Below are 9,773 nucleotides of genomic sequence, written 5' to 3' on the forward strand. Positions count from 1 at the left end.
AATTGCAAAATTAAGTAGGAAATGCGTTACTTGCGCATATTTTTTACAATAAATTCGAAACATTTTAATAAAACAATATACAAGTACAGTCACGATCAAAAAGAATAACACCGGAGTCACAAATCTTTTCGATCTTTTGTAAATTAACTGAACAGTTTGTAAACTATTCTGTTTGTTGAAATTTTTAACCCAAAAGATTTTAGTCAGACTTATGTAATCTGGCCCGGTTGCTAGGAGTGACATTCTTTTTGGTCGTGACTGTACCTAATATCAGGTTTATTATAGAAACTTAACTATTTAAAAATAATAAAGTTTTTTTGAATATTTATCTATTCCAATAAACATAGATTTAAGTAATTATTGTTTAAGAAACTTATATAATAAGTATAATTGTCAAATTAGTTATTAATTGTGCTTGTTCCAACCACTAATTGAAACCAGCAAAAAATGTAACCATGTTTCGATGCATTTTTTGTCTGAAATAAAGTATTTCTTTTTTATTGTATCATTTTTATTTTTAGTCTGAGTCATGTACTGTATAATATTTATTTTATTTTATATTTTCCTACTCCCATACAAAATTAAGTGGAAAATGCGTGTTTTGGCAATTTTTTATCAGAAATTAGAAAGCTTTTGGTGAAACAATACGGAAAATACATATATGTTTTACAAGTACAGTCACGATCAAAAAGAATGACACCTCTAAAAAAAAATCGATAAGATACGGATAATGAGTACCTTTGGTTGCTTTATAAACTGGCTGGATTTTTTATGAACTAAAAGATAATAGTCGGACTTTTGTCATCCGGCCCGGTTGGTACAAGTATCATTCTTTTTAATCGTGACTGTACTTAATATAAGGTTGATTACCGAAATGTAGCTTTTTAAAATAAATAAAGTTTTTTAAAATATTTATCTGTTCCAAACATTTAAATAATTATTGTTTAAGAGACTCATGAGTATTATTGTCAAGTTAGTTATAAATACATATTAAAAATTAAAAATCAAGTTGCTTGAAAAATTCTGACATCAAGTGTATGCCTAACGGAACGTATTTTATCATTATTCGAAAGTTTGTCCGACACTTGTGAATCATCCTGTATAATTGTTCACTTTTTTCGTGGAACAAATAAATTAAACTTTTCCAATAAAACACTTTAACCGCCGTTGTTGTGTTTTTACCAAAATTTATACAAAATCCTGTTTATCTCCAAAAATAGAGAAAACAATTGCCGCTTAAATCGAGATTAAAATGATAAAGCCCGTTAAGCTTACTTGTCAATTTTTTTTATTTTATTAAATTGTTTTTTTTTAATTTTGTTTTTTTTTCTTATTAAAGATAAAATTGTACACTATCTAAAACAATGAACAAAACTGTCTGTAGTCTTCTAAAAAAATTAAGAATAACAAGTCAAAAACGTCTCTATGATGTCAAAATGTATAGTATTTAAAAAAATACTTTGAGGATTTCTTTGAAAAACGACGAATCAAAAATGGGAATATTGTGCCTTACTTTTGGTCTGCATTGATTTTTGACATTCTACCTCAAAGCTAAAACAGGTCAAATAATTTCAGTCAAAAAATAATATTTAATAATATTTTATACAAGATTAAATTATTTTTTGTGCAGAATCTAATTATGCAAAAATATATAGGGTGTTCGATTAAAAAAAATTAACTTTAGTTCATACAACACCCTGTGTATAAAAAACAAGTATTTTTAGTTTGTGTACTTTAGTCGATCTATCGTATAATAAAAACAGCATTACAATATTTTAAATATTAAAAAAGTTTCACACCCTGTATTTATAAACTAAAAAAATCTGTTATCTTTTTATAAGATTAATTAAAGTACATTGTCCATTACAAGGTCTTCTATGTTTATTGGCACAGCTGATTTCTTATCTCAGCTGATAGTTAGAGGAAATGAATCATTCAAAATCACTTACATGACTTTTCTTCCCAAAATACTTAAACTTTAATATTTTCTGTTAATTCTAAAGTGGTTCACGGAAAATAAGATACGCACCTATAAAAGATCAAAACTCCGGAGGAAAAACATCAGTTTCACATAAAAAAATATCCCAAAATGAAGATTTACAATTCAGTTTTTTTGGTGGCACTTTTGGCCCTTTTGCATTCCCAGTCTACAAAAGCGGGTGTAACAAAATGTTACGAGTACGTCTCTGTGCACAGGTCCAATGAGTCTCCAGTAATCCAGAACTGTCCATCATTTGGCGATTTTAGATGTCTTTCAGCCAATGGTATGCTTGGTAAGTGTTGAATTTTGCAAAAATTATTCACAAAAAATTTCTATGTAAAAATTTTTTTTCTTGATAGGGAATCTACAATTCGAAGTCAAAGCATGTGTTTCCAGCATGGACGTTATAATCGACACAACTTGTACACAGGTGAACACTTCTGGTGTTGGCGAGTGCTACATGTGTGATTCCGATCTTTGTAATTTGGCTCCAGAGCCTAACAACACTGTAGCCGAGATAAATTAACGTCTTCTAAAGTGTAACCAAGCAATATTGAAAGTTTTATGTATAAAGGCATTGAAAAAACAAAATTAAAATTATAATTATAAGATTATACTAACACGTGTTTATTTAAAAATTTTCTTTCCTCAAAAATTCCCATTTCAAAAATTCATAACAAAGAGAAAATTCCCCACTTTTAATAAATCCGCTCATTGGAAATATTTTCAAGATGGCGGCACTTCCGGTTATACCGGAAGTCGCTATCAACTTTCTTGTTTTAAATGGAATATGATAAAAGGTATAAGAAGAAATAAATAAATAAATAAATAAATAAATAAACGAAGATATAAGAATTAAAAACAAAGAATTACAGAGAGAGATAAAATAAAATTGAGTATAACAAAAAAAATCAAGAATAAAAAATAGAAAAAAAATAAAGAAGAAGATAAAGAACAAAAACAGAGGATAAATATAAAATAGCAAGAAAGACAAAAAACTATTAGTGAATAAAAGAGTAAAGTAGAATATTATATAATTCATATATTTCATCTCTTTTTTCTACTTTATTTACCTGATTTTTTTTGTTTTTGTTAAGTACTCTAAACAAAAATAGAGAAATAATCGAAGAAAAGAAGGGAGCGAGTAAAGCATAAAACATAAGAGAATATAAAAAACAAAATAAAACTGAAAACTAAAAATTAATGGAGGAGAAAGAATAACAATCGGAAACAGAAAAAATAAAACAAAAAAAAGAAAAGGAAAGAAAGAATAATAAGCAGAGAAGACTATAAACAAAAATTCAGTTAAAAATAATAGAAAAACTAAAGAGCTACAATAAAAAAACAAGAAAATGAAAAAAATAATTGTAGAATAGAAAAACAAAATGTAACAAAATAAAGTAAAATAATAATAAAGAACAACGAACGATAAAAAATAAAAAAAAATTGCTCAAAAGTGGTAAAAGCTTACTTGATTTAAGCATTGAAAATTTTTGATAAAACTGACCAAAAAATTACGAAATTAAATAGTTACCTGCATATTTTTTGCAGTTTTTGATAAGCTTTGTTACAGAAATACAAAATTATTTTGCAAAATTTTGTTAAAAACAACTAGAAACTCTTCAAATTACGCAGAATTTATTTGTTTTCCAACAAATTTCGCTAAAACTTATTAAAAAACCCAAATTTAGAGCAAAAACTATATGTTATTTATTAAGTTATTAGTGTTATTAGTATTATTAGTATGATTAGTAATTTTTTTAAGTAGACTCACTTTTTAAATAAAAACTGATATAATTTTAGATTTATACACATGATCCCCCCTTTATCTTTTTTTCTACTTTGTTTACTTGTTTTTTTATGTTTTTGTTGCTTTCTCTCGAAAACAAAAATAGAGAAATAATTAAAGAAAAGAATGAGAAAGTAAAGCAAAAAAAATGAGAAAATATAAAGAAACAAAATTAACAGGAAGCTGGAAATTATTAGAGAATAGAGAATAACAATCGAAAACAGAAAAAATAAAACAAACAATAAAGAACGAAAAAAAAATAAACAAAAATACAGTTAAAAATAATAGAAAAAGCAACTAAATAAAAAAAGAAGAGAGAAAAGGACTACAACGAAGAAAATATATAATTAAATAAGGAAGTTAAAGAAATAAATAGAAAATAGAAAAACATAATAATAAAGATCAGAGAACAGGGTAAAAAAGTAACAAAAAAATTGCTCAAAACTGGTAAATACTTACTTGCTTAAAGCTTTGAAACAAGTCTTTAAATTAAATTTTCAAGTTTGTGTAAATTTTTGATAAAACTGACCAAAAAATTATAAAATTAAACAGTAACCTGCATATTTTTTCCACTTTTTGATAAGCTTTATTACAGAAACACAGAATTACTTTGCAAAATTTTGTTAAAAACCACTAGAAATTCATCAAATTACGCTTTGGTTTGAGCAAAAATTGTCTTTTTTCCAAAAAATTTTGCTAAAACTGACTAAAAGACTAATTTAGAGAACAAATTATTTTAGGTCATTTTACTCGATTTAGTAAATTTTTTCATTAGACTCAGTTTTTAAATAAATAACTGATAAAATTTTAGATTTATACACAAAATATTGCGATATAAAGAAAATAAAAGTTTAAGATTATCATAAAACGAAACAATAAAGAAGAATAGAAAAGCTGTATTTCTGTGTTTTTTCTCTATTAAAATTAAAAAATTATAGAAAAATAGAAACAATAAAATGGAATAGGAAATAGAGAATCAAAACTAAAAAATAATAAAATAATATAAAAAAAAATAAATGAGCGACAGACTGCTTCTTTCCTGACTTATTTATGTTAATTTTAAACGAGAAGTTTCATTTTTGAATTTTTTTAAATATCCACTAGATAAAAATAATTATTATTCGGTTCGTAAAACCAAGCAAAAATGTTAAATAGATACTTAGCCAGTCTACAACATGGACATATGACTAAAACTGTGATAACTCTTATCACTTGTGAGTGCCATAAAAAGGTCAAATATGTCAGTGAAAGCAACATTTATAAATGATAGCGTACTGTATTCCAGTCGGCAAAAATGTCTAGTGTAACACTAAACCTCTTCCTTTTAGTTACTTTATTACTTTCGTTCCTTTGTTACGTTTCAACACAAGAACAAGAAGAACAAGAAGCCGAAGACAATCAATTGAGAAAAACCATAAATGAAGCAGTTAATAACATGAATGGATTGTTTTCCAAGCAAGATCTCTGCCAAATGTTGGAGAAAATGCAAGACCAAGGTTATGTGGAGACTGCGAAAAAATACTTGAGTTATATGAATATTAACTCCGAGGAGATTTATCCACTTTTTCGCCAATATTTGAATTGTGATTCCGAAAATTAATAAATAAATTGCTAAATATTTGTGTGTCTATTTCGTTACGTAGTTGATGTCAATCAAACTGATTAATTTCTGCAATGTACCCAAACTAAACAATGGATTTCTAGTTTAAATTAAATTGGTTTCGGTGTTATTAACTTTAGGTAACTCTGATGAAATGAATTAAGCCGAGTTTTCCGCCGTTAGAAGGGAAACAAAATCAAATGTTTCATTCCTTGTTTTTATTTAAATTAAAAGGCCCATTTATTTTGCCACCAGTTAATTTGTTTATTTGTTTAAAGACTTTCTCGGATTTAAATAATTGGAATAGATTATAATAAAAAAATCCAATTTCTGTTTTTTCCTTACCTGTTCTTTTGACAGAATACTGAATAAGTAGAGAAACAATTGTAAAGAATAAAAAATAAAGGAAACAGGAAACAGAATAAAACAGAAGAAAGAATAAAGATAAATAATTTATTTAAATTACACCATTATTTTTTTTAATTTTTCACCAGTTAATTTGTTAAAAACTTAACGCCCCATTCATTTTCGAACACCCCATGTAATTATCAATGTAATTCCAAATCTGATCTTCGCTCATACCATACTGTTGGAACTTTTTCATCAACTGGATCTCGTTAAAATTCGACCAATTATTTTTCAAAAGTTCGCACATTTCGATTTTTACTAGCATTTGAACCATGGGATTTTTCATTAATGCACGAACTTCCTTTCCTACGCCTCCATGTTTCCGTGATAATGCTGGAGTAATTGAAATGGACAACAAACAAAAAAGCACAAAAAATTTCAAACGCATTTTCTAAAATTCTAAAAATGTATAATTATAAAAAAAAACACACTGAGTGGTTGTCAACTGACTTCCAAATATGAATTCACATACATTTTTAAGGCTTTGTTGTTTATTTTGTTTGTAATTAATTATGGAAACAAATTTGAATAGATAACTGGTCAAATTTTGGATTTAAATACAAAATGTTACGATTTCACGAAAATAAAGGTTTACTTGTATTTATGTCAATGAAATAGATTATAATAAAACAGAAGACAAAATACAAACGATATTGGAAAAATAAGAATATAAATGATACAAAAAATTAAGAATAAAAAATGTGAGAGCAATTATAAACAGCAAATAGAAAAGAAAATAAAAAATATAAAAGAAAAATAATTGGAAAAGCAGAAATATGATACGCAAAAGAGAGAATAATAAACAAAAAATAAATATATAAAAAATAACAAAGAACAACGTAAAGAACAACAATAGAAAAAAATAAGTATAGAACCGTAAAAAACAAAAAACAATTTTTTAAAGATAAACATTAGAAAAAAAATAAATGATAAAAAAATAAGAATAAAAAAATTTGAGAGCAACTACAAACAGCAAAAAGAGACAGAAAACTCCACAAATAGAAAAAAAAATAAAAAATTTAAAAAGATTTGAAAAAGCAGAAATATGATACGCAAAAAAGAGAATAATAAACAAAAAATAAATAAACAAAAAATAACGGAAAAGAATGTAAAGAACGACAACAGAAAAAAATATGTATAGAACCTCAAAGAACAAAAAAAAAAATTAAATATAAAAATTTGACCAGAATAAAATAAACATCAAAAATTTTGTGTAATTATTCGCTAATTAATAAAATTAAATAGTTAAATGGATATTTTTTGCATTTTGCTGACGAACTTATACAGGGTTTCAATTGTTTGCAAAATTCCTTTAAAAAAGCGATAAATTCACCAGATTAAGCAAAAATACCTAGTTTTTACATGAGCAATTTTAAGCAGAAATCATTGATTTTCGAAAAATTTTGAAAAAAATGCTAGTTTAGGTTGTTTCACTCGATTTATTTCACTTCTGAATCTAAAATCTTGACTATTATTTATCAAACTAAAATGTTAATTTGTATATTTTGTGCATTTTTCGGATGTTGTAATTCGCTTTACAATCAATTATTTGTAAATTTCCAAATTTCCGAAAAAAGTAGATAGAAATTCACCAAATTAAGCCAAAATACCAGGATTTTATTTAAGCAACTTTAAAATTAAATTATTTATTTTCGAAAAAATTCGCTAAAACTGTGTGAAAAACACAAATTTAAGAAAAAAATCAGGTTGTTTTATCTGATTTAGTGCATTGTTAAATCAAAAACCTATTTATTTCCCAAGATCTTTTCAAAACCTATTTAAAAAAGTTTTTTATTAATTGTAAAAAAATGAACAGATAACTCGTAAAATGTTAGATTTAAATACGAAATTTTGTTATTTAAAAAATAAAAATTTACAGGTATTTCAATGAACTAAATACATATCATAAAACAAAAAAAACTGAAATTACAATATCTCTGTTTTTTTCTTTTTCTCTATATTGTTGGTTTTTTTACCATTTCTTCTTAGGTACATTTCACCTTAGCAAATTTTCTAGAGAAAAATAAAAAAATAACAATAAAACAAGAAATAAAAAATAAAGGATAAAAGACAAAGAATAAGAAAACGAAAATAGTTTAGATTAATTACAATTTTTAATATGTTTCGTATTTAGCTTTCAACATCGTTCCACTCCACCCTTTTGATTAATTTCATCTCTGGATAGCTTGTTGAAAATTTGAGCGCTTCTTGTGCTCAACCCCTCACAAAAACTCGATGAATAAACATAAAAGCATGTTAACTGATTTTCGCCGAGTGGCATTTTTCGTTTGAGTGAGTATTCGTGTATCTGTTTTATGGTCGTTTGAATATTCATCATTTCACGAGCGATTTTTTAATTTCTAACAATTAATCATTTTTGTCAAGACTTTTGTTCAACATTGTTGTAATTGCGTTGGCGAGCAATTTAATATCGAATCAATGGCTTGTTAAAAGTGTCACAAGTTATTAAAAGTTAAAATAGAGTGAGTGGACTAATTTTGACGATGGACGTGGAGCAGACATGCAGTCTCATCAATCATATGCTGAAGGATACCTCAACACACTCCGTACTAATCAAGTCCGCTTCCATCCTTTTTGCACGAGGTAAAAGATTAAAAGTGGATACAGAAGTGGAAAAACGAAAGCGCGGAACGACTTTACGACTAATAATAATAGAAATAGTGGCAGCAGTGCATTACTTAAATTACTCGTAAATAAGGACTTGTTATTATTGCTTTTATTAGTGCTATTTCCGCTGAGAATAATTATGGGAAGTATTAAACTTTTATAGAAAACTGTTTGTAATTATTTCATGGAGACGTGACTTGGAAATAAGCTTGTTTGTAAAAGGTGATGGGGCCAAGTCTGGTCAAATTCTGTCCCTAGTAGCACACTTATAGATATAACCCAAATGTAACGCTTTTATAAGCTAACTGTAAGTTAACCACCTTATCTAACCGTTATATAATTTATCGAAACCAAATAGTCTTCATTATTTTCTTTCTATTCGGGGTTATGTCCTTAGAATTGAGTGTTTCTGACGTAGAATGACCGGCGGAATCCAAATTTGCAAGAAACAAGTGGCTACAACTAACCGTTCTAAAAATATCGACAAAAATTTAACCATGTCAAAATTTATCGAAACCAAATAGTCTTCATTATTTTCTTTCTATTCGGGGTTATGTCCTTAGAATTGAGTGTTTCTGACGTAGAATGACCGGCGGAATCCAAATTTGCAAGAATCAAGTCGCTACGACTAACCGTTCTAAAAATATCGACAAAAATTGAAGCTTGTCAAAATTTATCGAAACCAAATAGTCTTCATTATTTTCTTTCTATTCGGGGTTATGTCCTTAGAATTGAGTGTTTCTGACGTAGAATGACCGGCGAAATCCAAATTTGCAAGAAACAAGTGGCTACGACTAACCGTTCTAAAAATATCGACAAAAATTTAACCATGTCAAAATTTATCGAAACCAAATAGTCTTCATTATTTTCCTTCTATTCGGGACTATGTCCTTAGAATTGAGTGTTTCTAACGTAGAATGACCGGCGAAATCCAAATTTGCAAGAACCAAGTCACTACGACTAACCGTTTTGAAAATATCGGCAAAAATTTAGCCTTGTCAAAATTTATTGAAACCAAATAGTCTTCATTATTTTCTTTCTGTTCGAAGTTATGTCCTTAGAATTGAGTGTTTCTGACGTAGAATGACCGGCGGAATCCAAATTTGCAAGAATCAAGTCGCTACAACTAACCGTTCTAAAAATATCGGCAAAAATTTAGCCTTGTCAAAATTTATCGAAACCAAATAGTCTTCATTATTTTCCATCTGTTCGGGGTTATGTTCTTAGAATTAAGTGTTTCTAATGTAGAATGACCGGCAAAATCCAAATTTGCAAGAATCAAGTCCCTACGACTAACCGTTCTAAAAATATCGGCAAAAACTTAGCCTTGTCCAAATTTATCGAAACCAAATAGTCTTCATTATTTT

At 27.1% G+C, this 9,773-nt stretch overlaps 1 non-coding gene across 1 annotated transcript; it reads left to right on the forward strand.

The window, feature by feature from the left end:
* The first annotated feature begins 1,959 nt into the window (after positions 1–1,959).
* On the forward strand, positions 1,960–2,601 carry LOC103314140 (hypothetical protein). The gene is made up of 2 exons (XR_010333664.1): positions 1,960–2,273; positions 2,341–2,601. It is a non-coding gene; the product is annotated as a hypothetical protein (transcript).
* The last annotated feature ends 7,172 nt before the right edge of the window (positions 2,602–9,773 follow it).

Source organism: Tribolium castaneum, chromosome 1 (genome assembly GCF_031307605.1).
Source record: "Tribolium castaneum strain GA2 chromosome 1, icTriCast1.1, whole genome shotgun sequence".
Lineage (NCBI taxonomy): Eukaryota > Metazoa > Arthropoda > Insecta > Coleoptera > Tenebrionidae > Tribolium > Tribolium castaneum.